The following is a 17,189-nucleotide window of genomic DNA, read 5'->3' as shown; positions in this document are numbered from 1 at the left end:
TATTTATTTGTTTTTGGATTGGTATTATTCTGTCTCATGCCAATACTCATACCACCTTAATTACTACAGATTTTTAGATAATTCTTTATATATACCTAAATATTTTTACTCCTTATTTTATTTTTCTTGTTAGGGAATATCTCAACTCTTGGGATCTTCTAAATAAATGTTAGTATCAGCTTGTCAGAGTCATAAAAGGAAGGGAGGAAGGAAGCGAGACAGGATGGAAAGAAATTCAGACATGGCATTTAGGATTGATGTTCCAATAATTTATATATCTCTTTAGGGAGTAGTACAATTGCCAGTTTTACAATGACAAGTCTTCCTAATTTCTCTCTATTTACCTGGGTCTTTTAAAATGTCTTCCAAACATGTTTTATAAATTTCTCACTGTTTTGTTAGATTTATTCCAAGCTGCTCGAGACTATCATAAACTTTGTTTTTAAAATCATATTTTCAATTATTTGCAGCTGGTGTGTATAAACACAATTGATTTTTATACATTGATTTTATGTCTAGCAACTTGAATGCTCTTATTAATGCTAATAATTTCTAGGCAGATTGTTGACAGTTTTCTTTTAACAATTTCTACATGGACTGTTTATGGTTTTTTAGGTATACATTCATCTCAAAGGCAGATGATGAGGGCTGTACCCCCTCTTTTCTAATGATCAAAAACTCTTTTCCTCTTTCTGGCCACACTATGCTGGCTAAGTTCTGTGTAGAGTTCACAATAGGCTTGTTGGTCTTTTTTTACCATTCTAGGGAAATGCTTTCAGGAGTTGATCATGGTGGATCACGTTTGCCCTAGGTTCAACATCCATACCTTTCTATTCTAGTTTGCTATAAGTTTTTGTCAGAAATAGATGTTGTGATATTTTTACTGGGTAATGAATTTTGGTATTTCCTATCTATGAACCAATCACTTTATTTCTTTTCCTTTATACCTTAATTTAATAAATCATATTAAACAATTTTCTAACATGAAAATTTTTGTTTCTTAAGAAAGTTTTGTTTCTTAATTTTTGGTTTTTTTTTTTTGTTTGTTTGTTTCTTAAGAGTTTATTTATTTATTTGAGGGAGAGAGAGAGAGTGCACAGACAAGAAGGAGGGGCAGAGGGAGAGGGAGAAGCAGCCCTCCTGCTGAGCAAGGAGCCAAAAAAGGGGCTTGATCTCAAGACCCTAGATCATTACCTGAGCTGAAGGCAGGTGCTTAACCGACTGAGCCACCCAGAATCCTAACATGAACATTCTTGTCCTGTTTACTATTGCTGAACCCTCTACAGGATTCACTCTACTGCATCAAGTATTGGGCTCTCCTTAGGATTTACCTGACATGGCCATGCTGATGATCTTTAATACATGCTGGATTTGATACTACATCAAAAACTAATGGTGTATGTTTGGTGACTAACATAACACACATACACACACACACACACACCAAAAAAAAAAATACATTTCTAGATCTGTTCTGGATTCTTGCCTCAGTGGTGATGAGAGTGGCCTAGAACTTTCATTCACTGTATTTATTGAGTTTCAGTAGTAATTGATTGTAGGATTACTTCCTCATTTATGCTCTGGACAGACTTACGATTTTTTTTAATGATTTCGTAAAATTCCTGTTAAATTGTCTGGTGTACACACACACACACACACACACACACACACACACACACACACGTTTCTTCTTAAGACACCACTGATTATGTAACATTTTCCCAAGATATGTCCCTTTAACTGGTTTTCAAATTTACTGGCATAATGTTCAGAATATCCTCCTAATAACTTGAAAATCCCTTCTGCACCTTCAGTCACACCCTGTTTTCAATTCCTAGCTTTATTCAGGGGCTGAAGACACTTCTGTCTGATCCTGAATTTCTTACCCCTCTACCTGGGACATGATCTTCTTGTCCAGAAGTTGTCCACACTCTGGCTGCTTCCAATCTGCCTGGAAGATTTAATACCTAACTGCTGATTGAAACCTGAATTCCCAACAGCTTGGGCAAGCTCTCTTAAGGACCCCCCTCCATTCACCCTCTGGAGCAGTCTCCTCTTCAGGCTTAACTTTCTCTGAGGCCAAAAGCTCTCTGGATTCAGTGCACACAGTATCAACACTTTTCTGAGCATCTATTTTGTTCATAGACATAGATGGTAACCTGCTATGCTTCATTTTATTCCTTTCCTAGACTTCTCCTTCATGAGTGCTAAGAGTAGACAAGCATGGCTTAGAAATGAGACTCAATCTAGCTATCATTCATTTTCTGTGATTCAACTGAATGATTATTAGTACCAGTATGAGACTCTGAGGCTTATAGCACTGCCCTCCCCTGATTCCTACTGCTGCCTGGACCATTCTACTTTCTCCTAGTGCTGAGAGTGTTTTCTTATCTGGAAATTGTGGAGCAATGCCCAGGCTCCCCTACCCATACTGGCCCATAAGTCTTGAGTAGCCAAGCAAGGAACACCTAGAGGTGCCACGTGACTCCTTTCCTCATTCCAAGGAGTGAGCTTCCTTCCACAGACTTCAGAGCAGTAGCATGAAATTCCAAGGTTGGAACTGACTAAGCCTTATCTCTTCTGTTTTCTGCTTCACTGTATTGTTCACAGTCACCAGGGAAGTAACTTACCTTGAAGGCCATCTTTCTGCCCATTCATCTTAATGTTTCCATTTTCCCTCAGGATGGTCTATTTTCTACCAAATGACTGAAATCACTACACTTCTCAGGACCTCAAGCCTTCAATGGAGCCCTTCTCCTCTGTCCAGGATCTGTCTAAATGTACTAAAGCTCTGCCTATCTGGATTTTCCATCCTCACCACACTGTCTTCTTGGACTCCTCAGTCAGAGCCCAGTCTTCCAAGCTCCAAGATATCCCAAGTTCCTGTGAACACTCTCCATTCACTTTTCACTTCCCCTGATGTTTATGTTCCCATTGCCCAGGTGTACACTTCTCATGGCAGCTTAATGGAGTACCTGCAATGTGCCCAACCCTGTGTTAAGCACTAGAGATACATGGACGAAAAAGAGATTTGAAGCCTTTGGTAGATTAAGCATGTGGTTGTGCAGATAGACTAGAGCCCAGTCCCGTTTCATCCTGGGAGTAGCAGTGTGTGAGGACAGTGGAGAAGAACAGCCTTGCAGGGACAAGGCCACTCAAAAGGAGGATTTCTGCATCATTTAAGACCAGGGTGAGGTCTGAAAATGGGAGGAGCTGATTCGGAAAGAAGATGATAGACAGCAGGAAAATCAGGTAGCATTACTATCATGTTTATGGTGAGAAACTCAGGTTAGAACCAGAATTAGCCTGAAATCTAAGGGGAATTTTAGGCTAATGAAAAATTTAGTTTAAAGCAAGTAAAGACTGGGGAAAGAGGCCTTAACAATATAAGGTGCACATTAGTATCTGGAATATATGGTAGACTTCTAAAATCAATAAGAAAACAAGCAACACAATTAAATAACAACAAAGCAGCAGGCAGCAGCAAGAAGTCTGCAAGGAGTACAAACAGTCACTTCATTCAACAGGAAATGTAAATGGTTAATAGAATATTAAAAAGACACCCCCCCCATGATCTGGCAAATATTGCTTACCTGACAAAATACCCAAGACAAAAATATCTACGATATCAAAGGTTGAGAGATATGAGGAATAAATTAAAGCTATCTTATATTGTTGTGGGTGGGTACAAATTACTATAACCACTTTGAAGAATAATATGACAATTTCTTCTAAAAATGGAAATGTACCTATATTATAGGTCAGAAACTTTACCTCTAGATGCATCCACACATCTACACAGTGATGTTTATTGTATGTTATTTGAATTAGCAAAAATGCATGCATATATACATACATACATACATACATACAACCTAAAGTCAATGGGAAAGTGAATGACTAAAATATAGTTTATTCACGTGGTCAAAACCAAAACACATCTTTAAAAGAAAGAGTAGATCTAGATGTATGGGTTGGGAGAGAGCTAAAAATCAGGTTTGACTGGAAAAAAAAATTGCAGAATATTAACACTGACTTCCGGTTTTAGAGAGTTATGTTTCATTCAGTTTAATAAAATTCCAAATGATCCTGGAATTGAGAAGGTTCTAAGAAAATGGATGTCTGGAAAATTAGGGTTGCTTTTATTTTTTTCCATACCTCCCTCCATCCATACCTCTCTCCATCCATACCTCCCTCTTTCTCTCCTTTTCCTCCTTCCCTTCCTTCTTACTTTCTTTCTTTCTCTTTTTCTTCCTCTGGGAGGGGCTGTGGTTGGATATAGAGCTGGAGGCTGGGGAGTGATTTGCTGAAGGGGGGTGATCAGCAGAGGTTTGAATTAAATATAGATGCACTTACATTTTGGAATGCTTGGCTCTTTATAGCAGTCATTTTGAAATGAGTCAAAAAAGTCATTTGTATTACTACTTTTTATCTTCTTTTAAAAGCCAGTGTATGAGCATAAAACTGTTTAATGTTAGTTGCAGTGCCAAGCAAATCAAGAAATAGCTTTATCTTAAGTCTATGAGAATTGAAGAAAGAAAAGGAGAGGGATAAAATTTTGGATAAAATTTATTTTGGTTTAGTGAGTGCTGTGAAGTGTGTAAACCTGGTGATTCACAGACCTGTACCCCTGGGGATAAAAATATATGTTTATAAAAAATTAAAAATTAAAAAAATAAATAAATAAATAAATAAATTCCCAAAAAAAAAAAAATTTATTTTGGTCAAATTTTCAGTTTCCTCCTCTTCCAATGAATACGTAGGTCCACATATTTCTTGAATCATCTTTCAGTCCATTCTCCCTCTAGAGGGGGCTATATTGGATCTTTTTCATTAGTCATAGAGGGAAGAGTGTAGGCATATGTGTTCCACAGGTTGGCAGCTTACAGAAATGAAGACATGTATTTCATCCTTCTATATTACATCAGAGTGCAAAACACTGTCTAGCACTGGTATAATAGTCTTTAAAGATAACTAAATTAGGATGACAGATAAAATTCTTTAGGGAGAGCCTTCCAAAGCCCTCTCTTAGGTATGTGCACTACTTATAAACCTAACCAAGAAAAATACAAACATGATTAAAGTGTTCCAATTTATAATTATGAAAATGATATTAATCAATCAAGTAATCAGGAGATATTTGACCATAATTGCCTTTGGAAAAAGAACAAGAATGAGCAATTACTAAATCCGTACAATAAATGAAGTCCTTTATATGTTACCACATTTAATTTTCCTCAAAACAATCACACTAAAAAAAGGGTAATTATCTCATTTTATGTCAAAGAAAACAAAGTTTATAAAGGTTAAATAAATTATTCAAGGGCATCCATCTGAAACCCTGTTCCTTTTATATGATACCAGTTCCCTGTGGGGCTCACCATTAGGCTAGAGTACAGAGGCATGCATAGGTCTCTTCCTGAGGCTCAACATCTAATTGGGGTGACAGTAACTATGATGTGTAGCAGTAAGTGACAGGAGCTACCCATAGCCTGGTTCCAAAAGTTCAATCCATGCATTCAGAGATGGTGTTTGAAAATGATCCAGAATATTAGGATTTTGCGTACTTGGATTTGTCCTCAAAAGTCGACTATATAGGTTTACAGAAGCACTATTTCAGGACACATTTCATATTCCATAGTACTGTCTCATCCGAGGTATCAAAACTGGCAAAGAGCTGTAGACTCTGCCCATTCATCTCATTATGGATATTGTTTTCCCTTTTCCTTTTCCTTTGCCCCCAAAACAGTGTTTGCATAATTGAGGTCTGATCCATTTATGTAAAGAAACTTCTTGAAGCACGTTTTAAAGATCTATGTTGTAACATAAAACAGTCTGATTCTAATTCAAATATTAATATAATTATGTGTATGCAGCTAGCTAATTTCTGCAGCTAGCTAATATGAAAAATATTAATATGGTCATTGAAAACTTTTTCAAATCAAGGGAGAAGAATGTATTCGATCATTTAATTAATGTCCCTATAACTCTGACTGAGGCTTCTCTGAGCTTACTATTCTCAGTAGGACTGTTACAGTGATAATTCAAATTCCATTACAGCGAGACTGGAGATGGATTGTAGGAATGTCACTGAAGACTCGGGAAAGTGATTCAATGGCCATCCTGAGAGGTTTCAGAAGAAGGGCTTGATTTTTACATGCTAGTTTCATGTTAGCATCTCTTCCGTAGTGTAAATCTAAAAAACAAAAGCTATCATGCAGGTCTGTGAGTGGGAACTTGCTGGCCAGGTGGGGCTGGACTCGAGAAGAAATAGAAAGCCCAGTTCAGGAGCAGAGTTTGCATGTCATCCTTCTGGTTAAGCCAGAAGACAGACAGAATGAGGGTCCACAGCCAAGTTGTATAGGAAGATCCTCCAAAGCCTAGGTAAGCTTCTGTGAAGGGCAGAAAGTTCAGGATAGCGGGAGGACTTATATCTGAGATGTCACAGAAAACAAAAATTCTAAATTTCAAGAGGGTTAAACCAATCATTTGCTGTGCCAAAGCAGAGGCAGTAGAGTGCCCCTCACTCTAAATCAGTCATCACTCTCCTTTTACCTCCTTTGTGTGTTGTTGGCTCTGTAGACCCTGGTGACATAGCCCTGGGTGTGCCCAGGATAACTTAAATTCCAGGTAATAGAATCTCTGAAAGGTACTTGGATGAGGTCCTCCTGAGGAAGTTTTAGTAGTGGACCTCAACCTATGCCTACTGATTTAGTTAATTTTTGGTATGGACATACTCTCATATGTATTGTAATAGCACTTGGCAGAGTATATATGAAGCTCTCTTGTATTTTTTGTAAAGAGTCTAAGATTCCAAGATTGGTCAAGATATTGGGGAAAAAATGAACAGAATGAACTGAAGGATCCTGGGTTAATTCTGCAGGATGATAATAAGGTAGTTATTGTTAGCAGTCATTGGGCAGATTTAGGGCCCATCCAAGTTACTTAAATACTCTGGACAAGTTACTTAAATACTCTGAAATCGCTTCCTTATTAAACCAGGAAAATAATACTTAATTCATAATTAGTATTAGGAGGAAGCAATGAGGTAATTTATGTAAATCCCCTGTCACAGAGTGCCGTTGTCTGAATTCCATAAGTGGTGTGTTCTGTTGTAATGCTGATAGTTATAGCAACTGGAACAGTATACAGATGGCCTGTTTTGTAAGACACTTTGTAATAAGAAGGGAAACTTTATCCATATAACTTTTCCATGCTGATAATCTTCCCTTCTCTTCATCTATCATTCTTTTTTCTTCTACCATGGGGTGAGACAGCTTTTCCAAGCTCTCTCTCTCTGTGTCAGACAGATTCTGGAGGACCTAATCAGCCAGTGGAATTGGTTACATGAAATAGTAAAATGAGATCAAGCTACAAGACAGAGGCCACAAGGATCCTAGGGCTTTCTCAACCCAAGTGTGACATCCGAGATCTGGGAACTTAATCTTGAATCAGGATTTATTCCAGAGAGTGGTACCCCAGGAAATCAAAAGCAGAAAACCTTGACCATAATAGTCCACAGAACCCATGAGGATGCTAGAATGGGTTTAAGTACTACAGCTAGATGACCGAAGTAGGTCCAACTACTTTGGACCTACTTCCGAAGGACTGAAGTAGGGTCCAACTCTTTTGAAGGCACAGGCACAGCAGGGACAAAAACAAAACAAAATAAAACAAAATACTATCTAGACTTAACATCAGTACATATTAAACATGAACAAATGACTAAATTTTTTCAACTTGTCAGTGTTCATATAAATTCATTCCAAGTCTGTGTGGCAAATACAGGATTTAGTATCAAATGGCATGCATCCACATTTTCCTAAATTTACTCCCCAATTAAAATTCCATTTAAACAAACCAGAATGCCTTCCTCACACATTATACTGACTCCAAGGAACTAGAGTCTGTGACCCAGTTCATCAAAATGCACTTGAAAAATTGTCTGGAACTCTCAGACCAATGCTGTGCATTAAAGGGTTTTTTGTTTTTTGTTTTTTGTTTTTTGTTTTTTTTTTTTTTTTCATTCTGTCTTTTCTCTTCCAAAGCTTGACTCATAACCACTTGAGATAGAGCTAAAGCTGACAGAGAAAGTGAAAATCCTCTGCCTTCTTGCCCGCAGGAAATGCTTGGCAGGAGATTTCCAGGCTGTGCTGTCATCAAAGCTAAACTTAACCTTGTTCAGGAAAAGAACCCTTCACTTTCAAACCAACTCCTTGTCAGACCCATTCAACTTGCAGAGTACAATGTTGGGGGAAAAAGAGAAGGAAGAATAGCAATGAACACATTTCAGTTTGAGGTTATTGAGTCTTGAAATGATGACTTCTCATGTTTTGCAGTGACATTAAAGTTAAATGTCTTGGTTCACAGCCACTTACCTTCATCTCCATTAATCTTTGCTCACGGTTTTGAAATATACCACTTTCTGTCTTGAGCAATAAAATTAAAATTTCCCAGGGTTATAACTGCTTTCCAGTGTGTCTTTTCTCTTGTTATTTGATTGCTAAAGATCCCCCCAAAATGGTAGATATTTAGTGAACACAATACAATGTATTTTCCCGCTTTTTAAATCTGTTCATGCATAATTTGAGGGGTTGGGTATGGGAAAACTTGAACTCATCTGACCGTGACAGATTTGCAAACTCTGTAATACAACTCAAACTTTATTGATGCTTTTAAATTACAGCACCTAATACCTGGACATGTCCATATAACATTTATAGCATTTTATGTCTTCATAGCTACAGCCAACATTTGCTTAAGAATCACAGTTGTAATTCAGGATGAGCAAGAAGACCATTTTACAAGGAAAAGTAGAGCATGCTGAAGCATTTTGACTGGAACAAGCTTTTATTTTTAGCCTGTCCCCAAAAAATCATTATCTAGAGGCCTGAAATGTCTCAAAAAATCATTATATTTGAGTGCCTGGTAGGTCACTTCATGGAGTTCTGCAGGATCAGATCATATTTGGTATCAGATGGGTAAGCTCTCTGGACCACAAAAACAATTGGTAGAATGGATTGTCTGTTGGAACCTACCTCTTTCTCAGTCTTCTGATGAGCAAACATTCTCTAGAGAATGTTTTAACAAATGGCACACCATACTTTGATCCAGTAAATCATATCCAGGATTTTTATTGATTTATATAAAAGATAGCATTTCTAAAATTGAAATATGGTAATATGAGGGGATTAGAATAATTAATATCTGTCTGCATATAATAAATGAAGATCTTCTCTCTACTGCTGTAAATTGGATATATTTTGTACGGGTGATAGAGTACAGAGGGCAGCAAAGACAAAAGGACCAGATTTGAGACTTAGCTCTGATCTCTGCCTGGTTCCCTCTCTTGCAGTGATTAAAATTTTTTAGAAGAGGATAAGCACATTAAGGTAGAGCCATCAGTAATCAATAAAAGGGAACCAGCTGGTAAGTGGGAACCACTAAGGCCAGTTTATTCGCCACCCTTGCCTAGTTCCTATCCTTAAATTCTAAGAGCAATATTCAGAGAGGTCTAGTGATAAGTTAAAGATGATCATTGAGAACTAGAAGTGTTTTCACTTCTAAATTTTAGGATTCAAGTTTATGTACTCTCTAAACATCATTTTCTTACATCATTTCCTTCCAAAATCCACACAGGGGCTTACTGGATAATTATAATGTTATAGTTACCATTAATTGAACACTTTTATCTGCCAAGCATTATTTTCTCCATTGCTTATTCATAATAATTCTAATTTGTCACATTCTCTCTATGGAGAATAGGCATCTGCATCACCAGTTTCCAGGGAGGGAAACTGCAGCACAGAGAAATGAATGGATTAGTCTAAATGTACCAGTAAGTAAGCAGGACAACCAAATGCATGGGCAGAGTGATGCAACCCACAGCATTAATGTTTTTATTCGACTCAATACTTGCACACTCACTAGATTTACACAGTCAGGATCCCCTCTGTATTTATTGGTCTGCTTTCTTTGCCAGCAGAACTGGGATGGGGGAGATGTTTGAGGCTAGAGCAAGTACTTTGGAGAGAAGGTATCTTTGTCTTTCCAGGTAACACTTGTGTGTCACTGGTAACTGCTTCTCACCTGTTAGATGACCACCATTATGGCTGTCCTACTCACCTGAGACATTTTTTCCCCCAAAGATCAATTAAAGAAGGTATTTGGAAATCACACACATACAAAAATAGTATTGATGAGCTCATCAAAATTCTCTTCAGGCATTCAGTTTTTGATTTAACTCCCCTATGTGACTTGGGTGGAGTTTTTACAGTTGCAGTCAAATGCTCTTCCACTGAGCTGTAACCCCCAAAGTTTTGATTGTTGCCTAGACATTTCCCATTTTAGAAAGCTGCCCAGTTCCTACTCAGATTTTTAATTTGGATTAAAGACTTTCCTTCATTTATCTAAGATTCTACTCAACAAATAATTATTAAACAGCTGATCTGTGATCATCACTGGGAAAGGCAAGGAGGCTAGGAAGTAAGACAAGGTTCCAGCTCTCAAAGAGCTTGATGCCTCAGGTGCAACAATATCATTGAAATAAAAGCTTATTGTTGTGGTAAGTCTTCCTACTGACCTACTGACCCCCCCAAAGAAGAAGCACTTCTCTCTGCATGAGGAGATCAAGGCATGCTCTGGGAGCATTTTTATCCTGTGCAGGAAATAGGAGTTGATGGGTGGGCAAGCGGAAGGTGATATGGAGGGCTTTCAGGACAAAGTCACAGATGGAGGGGCATAGAAGTATGGCACAGAATGGTCCAGAAAGCTGTCAAAATATTATCCATCTGTGAGCACAGACTGAGAAATAAGGAGTGCTAGGAAATAAAATAACAAACAGGGTGATTATGAATGGATCTAGAGAGGCAAGGGACTAGAATTATATTCTTTTGTTGTTGTTGGTGGTGTTGTTTGTTACATAAATTAACCCATTTGTTATAGGCCAGCAAATGGTGGGGCTTCTCCTGGTCTTTCAACTCCTTCAGTCATCTGATGGCTGACTTTACTGTGACAGCAGAAGGGTGTTGTAGATCCAGGCACCATCAACGATAGTTTTCATGCAGGAAGCTCAATGCCAGATCCCCACAGCTAGTCTTTTCATCTTGTTTTTACTGCAGAAGGACCAAGTGTACTTGGCATGCTGGCTCATTTCAATCTTTTTCACCGTTTTCCTGAGGAAGGCACTATAACTGGTCCCATATTTACCCAGGATTCCGATCTTCTTGGTGTGTTTAGCCATGTCACTGCAAACCAGGTCTGAGCCCAGAGAGGAAGAGACTAGAATTGTGTTCTGAAAGCATGGGGAACTACATACTTCAGGTCAATGTGATGTTTCTTTTTTACTGAATATAGTACTTACTGCTCACTTTTCTCTTTGGACAATTAAGGACGTGCCGCTTTACAACATGATATGACTTACCATGTGATATATGTGTGTGTGTGGGTGTGTAGTATTCTCATGACACTATTTATTCTATTTATCTAAAAGGAAGATGAGAAGTATTAACTATACTTTGGAAATCATTCTAATGTGTGGTCATTCATCTCTGTTTTGCTTGATTTAAATTTGTTAATTTTATTTTTTATTTTTATTTTTTTTTCTTTCTCTCTTTCTTTCTTAATTTTTTATTTTTTTATTTTTATAAACATATATTTTTATCCCCAGGGGTACAGGTCTGTGAATCACCAGGTTTACACACTTCACAGCACTCACCAAAGCACATACCCTCCCCAATGTCCATAATCCCATCCCCTTCTCCCAAACCCCCTCCCCCCAGCAACCCTCAGTTTGTTTTGTGAGATTAAGAGTCACTTATGGTTTGTCTCCCTCCCAATCCCATCTTGTTTCATTGATTCTTCTCGTACCCACTTAAGCCCCCATGTTGCATCACCACTTCCTCATATCAGGGAGATCATATGATAGTTGTCTTTCTCTGCTTGACTTATTTCGCTAAGCGTGATACGCTCTAGTTCCATCCATCTTGTTGCAAATGGCAAGATTTCATTTCTTTTGATGGCTGCATAGTATTCCATTGTGTATATATACCACATCTTCTTGATCCATTCATCTGTTGATGGACATCTAGGTTCTTTCCATAGTTTGGCTATTGTGGACATTGCTGCTATAAACATTCGGGTGCACGTGCCCCTTTGGATCACTACGTTTGTATCTTTAGGGTAAATACCTAATAGTGCAATTGCTGGGTCATAGGGCAGTTCTATTTTCAACATTTTGAGGAACCTCCATGCTGTTTTCCAGAGTGGCTGCACCAGCTTGCATTCCCACCAACAGTGTAGGAGGGTTCCCCTTTCTCCGCATCCTCGCCAGCATCTGTCATTTCCTGACTTGTTGATTTTAGCCATTCTGACTGGTGTGAGGTGATATCGCATTGTGGTTTTGATTTGTATTTCCCTGATGCCGAGTGATATGGAGCACTTTTTCATGTGTCTGTTGGCCATCTAGATGTCTTCTTTGCAGAAATGTCTGTTCATGTCCTCTGCCCATTTCTTGATTGGATTATTTGTTCTTTGGGTGTTGAGTTTGCTAAGTTCTTTATAGATTCTGGACACTAGTCCTTTATCTGATATGTCATTTGCAAATATCTTCTCCCATTCTGTCAGTTGTCTTTTGATTTTGTTAACTGTTTCCTTTGCTATGCAAAAGCTTTTGATCTTGAACAACGCCAAAGGCAAGGGAAGCAAGGGCAAAAATGAACTATTGGGATTTCATCAAGATTAAATTTGTTAATTTTAGAAACTGATCTGTAAGTTTCCAGGTCTCTAAAATGACAAAATATATAGTCATTGAGACAAAACCTTTAAACTTTTATTTTTACCTCCCTTTCAATGCACCAAGCAACGATGATTCTTAAGTGATATATATACCTCAATTTTCTTACCTTTTCTCCATTCCAGTTGCCACTGTTTTAGTTCAGGCCTTCATTATCACTTTACTATTTCCATAGGCCTTACTTGGTTCTCCCTGTCCTTTTCCCTCACTACTCGGTAGTGCTTGCTGTGGACATGCACACATAACATGCTCCATTTTCTATGCTGAAACCAGAACAAACTTTCCAGAATACAAACTGGGGAGACTTTCTTGCCTAGAGCAGTGTTTCTCAGCTTTTTAAGCTTCTGAACTAAAAGCACAAACGTAGCAGGACCATTTTTTAATGTCTAATTTTAAAAAAATACAATAGGGGCGCCTGGGTGGCTCAGTGGGTTAAGCCTCTGCCTTCGGTTCAGGTCATGATCTCAGGATCCTGGGATCAAGTCCCGCATCAGGCTCCCTGCTTAGCAGGGAGCTTCCCCCTCTATCTCTGCCTGCTGCTCTGCCTTACTTGTGACCTCTCTCTCTGTGTCAAATAAATAAATAAAATCTTTTAAAAAAATACACCAAATATAAGGACTAGAAAGAAATCCAAACATATTCTACAGCTTCATTCTTTGTAATGTTGTGTAAGAGCTGTGCTTCATATTCCTCTTACAAAGACTCACCGGTATATAGGCACCTGGGTGGCTCAATTGGTTAAGTGTCTGCCACCTGCTATCAGTTCAAGTCCTGATTCTGGGGGTCAGGGATTGAGCCCTGCTCAGTGGGGAGCCTACTTCTTCCTCTGCCCCTCGCCTTGCTCATGCTTTCTATGTCTCTGTCTCTCAATTACAAATAAATAAGTAAAATCTTAAAAAGAAAAAAAAAAAAAAGACTCACCAGTATAATGGACCAGACAGCATGATCCTTGGCACATTGTGCTTAAGAACTGCTATTGAATGCATTAAAGGAAAAAAAAAAAAGATGATAAAACTTAGAAAGAGTACTGGGTCTAGTCTTAGAGCACAAGTAATGCATAAACAGGATAGCTCTTGGTACAGAATTATATTAAGAGCCCTGAAATGCTGATGAAGAAATAGTGTTAAAACCATCTGGATGGGAAAAGTCTGAAATATATAATAAAGTGTACAAAAATGTCATTTTTCAAATGTAATGACTGCAACTGGAAAGGGTGAGCTTGAATTTAAAGTAGAAAGAGTGACAGCAAGTGAAGGAATGAACACATATCTAGACATGTGCCAACCACTGGGTTAAATATTTTACATAAATTGTCTTTTTTTTGTTCTCATAACAAGCCTATGTACACTTATTATCCCCATTATACACAGAGAAGACTTAGATTAAATCACATCCCAAAGGACATATAATTAGTAAGCTGCAGAGTCAGGATCTGAATTCAGACTGGGCTGGAATCCAATGTCTGGGCTCTTTCCAAATATACTACAGTCTCTAACTGGTCCAGAAAGAAAACGCACACACATACACACACATACAGAGCCAGATTATGATCTTGAAAGACAACTGCTTCTGTCTCTGGTCTGTCATTATTTTTTCATCTAAAGACCAATAACGATCAATATTTGTTCACATTATCATTACATGTTTATCCCATCCACTCATAAATGGTTGGCATTGACCTCATTGGGTTGTGCTGTCAGCCAACTGGCTAGTTTCCAACCCAAGCCTATCTTTTTAATCAGGCCTTTTCCCTCGATTCCAACGAGCAAATTGATGATACAGAGATGTTAGTGTTTCCTTTAGAAACTGTGCCTATGCCTATTAAAAACAAAGAGGTTTTTATAAATATCTAAGGATTGATTGATCTGCCCTTTAAAATCAGGGTTTCCAGAGAACCAGAATTTTCATTGTAATTTAGAACTACTTGATGCAAGAACTTGAGTAGCTATTGGAAGTTTAGCTTCATTGTATTCAAAGAAAGAATAGGTATCTCTGTAGAAGACCACAGCTCCAGAACAGAAATTCTCAGCTCTGATTAACACTGAATTGGCAGAAACACTATCTTTATAATTCTTCAGTTGTCTCCATTCTTTCATCTTAATACTACATGCATAATCCTTTAAACAATTCACTTTTAAAAGTAAAAAGACATAATCTGTACTTTTAATTCTTTAAACCTGTGATCTTATTTTCCCATTTTCATAATCTTCTTCCCTCTATATATCCCATTCATTCATTTTTTTAGCTTTGCTTAAAAAAAATAAATCCCAAACCTGACTGACACTGTACTTTGCAATGATGTGTGTGTATGTGCATGTTGCGAGTTGTGTGTAATGCTGAGAATTGTGTTCTATGAGGAGTGTTGATAGTTGCAGATAGAAAGAAAGGAACAAGGGTACATAGAAGCAAAGTTAGATTTGGAATTTAATTTAATAGATAAAATTTAATTATTTCAAATATTGGCTTTTCTTTATCATTTGCTTTTAAAAATAATCTTGTCACGAATCTCAATTTCTTGTATTCCAGCAATTTCCAGTCCTTTTTATTTATGATTCTTGTCTTTTTTACCCATCAAAGACTTACTGTCTTCTAACTAATCCAGCTCCTCTATGAAAGAGCATTCATAATCTTAAGAGTTTAAAAACTTCAGCGTATTTGTATTTAGGCACCACAAGTGATGCTTTTGGGGGTTATGGTTCTTGGTCTCTGATCAAAGCTAATCTCAACAACAGGTTCCTTACTCCTGACTCCGGTGACTGACTCCAGTTTCTGAGTCTTTGACCAGCCTGTGACCCCTTCAATGATGCTCTGACCTTATGGTCAACTGAGACCTCATATATGCACACAACTCTCTCTTTGTTCCTTCATTTTTGTGATGTCACCTCTGGAAGCCAAATTTAAGGCTCACATACTATTAGGTCTTGGTGAGAGAAACATGGGGTTCACAACTGTTGATTGAATGAGGATAGACACAAGTGGTAAACTGACAAGGTGGTTACCAAAAGTGTCACATGGTGTTCAAAAAGCCTGATATGGGATTAAGTAGTGGACAAACGAAAGGGAAAAAAAAAATTGAGTACAAATCTGAGAGACCTTTCTTTCAACTGTTTATTCAACACATATTTATTGAACATATATGTAGTACTGGACATTAAGTGCTGGAGTAGAATAATATCCTTGCTCTACCAGGAGCTTTGTATGCTTTAATCACCCCACAATTAGTATATATATCCTGTGACTCACACATGAAGGAATTAGGATACATTTCTTCAGTTAGGGGCACTTGGGTGGCTCAGCTGGTTAAGCATCTGCCTTCAGGTTAGGTCATGATCCCAGGGTCCTGAGATGAGCCCCACACCGAGCTCCCTACTTAGCGGGAAGCCTGTTTCTCCCTCTCCCACTCTTCCTGCTTGTGTTCCCTCTCTTGCTGTGTCTCTGTCAAATAAATAAATAAATTCTTAAAAAAAAATTCTTCAGTTTATATTAAGTCATTGATAAATTATATTTAAGGTTAGAATAGAAAAATAAGATAGTCAATATTCCTAACCTGAGAATCAAAAAAAAAAAAAAATCCATTAATGGAGGTCTGGGGGTGAAATGGAGTAGTATGTGAAGAAAACAACTTAGAAAAACATATTTTTAGGCATATTTTGAGTTTAGGCTAATTATGTAACAGTCATGTGGGCACATTCTGAAAATCCAAGAAGGGCCAAACTCACACAAGACAGTCAAATGGAAGACTCACCCATGTCCATCTAGGAGACATTCCTGCTGTCATTTTTAGGGATTGGAAGTCAATTTTCAAATAGGCGATATGCAAAGAATCATACCAACCTTGGTTCAAAGCCCAGCATAGATATTGACTAGAGTGTGAAATGGATTACAACCCTTGTAGCTGCCTCAACCACACAGTACAAATGATGATTTTCCTCTTGCTGACAATCTAGACAGACAGCTGTGCAAGACAGACAGCTCCCACTGCTTTGCTGTTATACTTGGTCGTTTATTTATGATGTAGTCCTAGTAAGCCATTTGTTTTTTTTAATTTAATTTTATTTTTTAGTGTTCCAAGATGCATTGTTCATGCACCACACCCAGTGCTCCATGCAATATGTACCCTCCTTAATAGCCACCACCAGGCTCACATAGCCCCCGCACCCCTCCCCTCGCAAACCCTCAGTTTATTTCTCAGAGTCCACAGTCTCTCATGATTCGTCTCCCCCTCCGATTTCCTCCAATTCACTTTTCCTTTCCTTCCCCTAATGTCCTCCATGTTATTCCTGATGCTCCACAAGTAAGTGAAACCAAATGATAATTGACTCTCTGCTTTACTTATTTCACTTAGCATAATCTCCTCCAGTCCCGTCCATGTTGATACAAAAGATGGGTATTCATC

At 38.0% G+C, this 17,189-nt stretch overlaps 1 protein-coding gene and 1 pseudogene across 2 annotated transcripts in view; one reads left to right on the top strand and one right to left on the bottom strand.

Moving 5' to 3' along the window:
* The window catches only part of LOC131827705 (large ribosomal subunit protein eL43-like), a 63,044-nt pseudogene extending 51,802 nt beyond the window's left edge, over positions 1–11,242 (bottom strand).
* Positions 1–17,189, top strand: part of CNTNAP5 (contactin associated protein family member 5) — an 842,021-nt gene that overhangs the window by 148,254 nt on the left and 676,578 nt on the right. The window lies entirely within an intron of this gene.

This window comes from Mustela lutreola, chromosome 3 (assembly GCF_030435805.1).
Source record: "Mustela lutreola isolate mMusLut2 chromosome 3, mMusLut2.pri, whole genome shotgun sequence".
In the NCBI taxonomy this organism is placed as follows: domain Eukaryota; kingdom Metazoa; phylum Chordata; class Mammalia; order Carnivora; family Mustelidae; genus Mustela; species Mustela lutreola.
This window is presented reverse-complemented; position numbering and strand designations above follow the sequence as displayed.